At 44.8% G+C, this 1,978-nt stretch overlaps 1 protein-coding gene across 1 annotated transcript in view; it reads left to right on the forward strand.

Annotated features, from left to right (window-relative positions):
- Nucleotides 1-1,978, forward strand: part of LOC101858297 (nicotinamide phosphoribosyltransferase) — a gene marked incomplete in the record, with an annotated part of 19,591 nt that overhangs the window by 9,240 nt on the left and 8,373 nt on the right.

Here is a 1,978-nt window from a genome sequence, read left to right on the forward strand (position 1 = left end):
AAGGGGGGGGGGGGGTGAGGGGAAGAAAGGCGTTGTGGTGTAGGTTACTCTCAATGAAACTCTCAAGTTCTCCGTCCATTAAGGCTACAGCGGCGGTGTGTTTTCTTCTCCTAAGTGCTCCATTCTTCCTCACCTCAGCCCCGACTTGACAGCACACCTCACAGTCTGCCTATTGATCTCCCCCTGACAATGGTTGCCCTGGAGCCCACAGAAATCCACACTCAATTACAATGGATTGGTGTTCTTTCCTTGTTTTACCAATAATATCATAATATAATATAGCTTTCGGCGTTTTGTACCTCCCCCAACGCCCCCCACACCTTCCTACTGGCTGCGGTTAGCGGTTAACAAAACTTGTTTTCTGTCCATGTCAACAAATGTTGTGGTTATGGGGGAAACTCTGCTCGAGTGGGTGGTTGGAGGGTGCTCTGACGGTCAGCATCTGGCTTATAATGTTACAATTCTGGACTAATGATGTGTGTGTTTGTGTGTGTGTGTGTTTGTGTGTGTCTGTATGTGTGTGTATGTGGGTGTGTGTGTCTGTGTTTTTCTGCACAAAGAGCTTTCCCCCACCTCAGGGCAGTGCCACTGACTGAAGTGTCTTTAGGCCATTCCCAAAGGCGGGATATTAACATGTTCTTAAGCACAAGAATTGTAAAAGGGCTGATTCATCAATGTCATGCTCATACTGTGCCGGAACCACCATGGGGGAACTGCTGCTTTTCCTTTCCTTATCCTTACTATGGTCATTTTTCCTCTACTGTTTTTGTATGTTTGTCACTCTCTTGTGAACTGCTATTTCCGGGGTGCCTTGATAGTTGAAGCAGATTTTGTGCTGTTGAGGCTAGAGAGGTGAGCCGAGGAAGTCTGATTCCCTGTTTGGGCTTCTCTGTTAACATCCACCCCTTGGCGCTCATATGACCTTATGCAGTTGGGAGCGCCGTAAAACCTTACTAAAACAAACAAACAAAGAGCTAACAGTTTTTGCAGTAGACAGTGACACCCACTGCTATGACACGTCTTGTTGGACCAGAAACCCGACTGTCACGCCCACAGTGTATAAAAATAACGCATACACATTAGTCGTAACACTTTGTTCAGGCTTTTGACAGTCACTCGAGAATATGTCGGCATATTCTCACATCCCCTCGTGACATTTCTGGCAGATTATTCAGTCTCACTGACTGTTTCAGTCTCTTGCTTCCTCATTTACTTATCACTGCCTTACTTTTTCTCTGACTGACTCACTGACTGACTCACTCTCTCACTCCCCCACTCACTCACTCACTCACTGACAACAATGTTGAACACATGCAAAAATATACCCATTCATACTTAAATAACTTCCCACTTTCCCCCCAGAATGTTATCAACCTTCCTGTACCCACCCGGCCAAAGATTTGGCTGATCGTGCATGTTTTAGCAAGCTGATCTCTATACCACGCTGAGAGACAGGGCTTGTGGGTGGTTGGCGAGTGCTCTGGTGTGGTTTGCTCCTTCTTTCCTATCAAACGTCTATCGTCTTTATCTCTACACCTTCTTTTTTATGTTTATAACTCTCTTGTAACACATCTATTCTTCAGCACTTATATGACCTTATTGTGTTGCAAGTGCCATAAAACCCTTATTAAAACTAAAAAACATATACATGTATATATATATATACATCCAATTTTGCACATAAGAGACAGGAGAGAGAGCATCATCCCCCAGCCCTGTGTACTACAGTGGAGCCTGCTCTAACAGCCACTTGTGAAAATAACCCACCAGATAACCCACCAACATACGCACAATATGTCTGTCCCACCAGATAACCCACTAATATATACGCACAATATATCTGTCCCACCAGATAACCCACTAATATATGCGCACAAAATATCTGTCCCACCAGATAACCCACTGATATATACGCACAATATATCTGTCCCACCAGATAACCCACCAACATACGCACAATATGTCTGTCCCCCCAGGT

This window comes from Aplysia californica, unplaced genomic scaffold, assembly GCF_000002075.1.
Source record: "Aplysia californica isolate F4 #8 unplaced genomic scaffold, AplCal3.0 scaffold00515, whole genome shotgun sequence".
NCBI lineage: Eukaryota > Metazoa > Mollusca > Gastropoda > Aplysiida > Aplysiidae > Aplysia > Aplysia californica.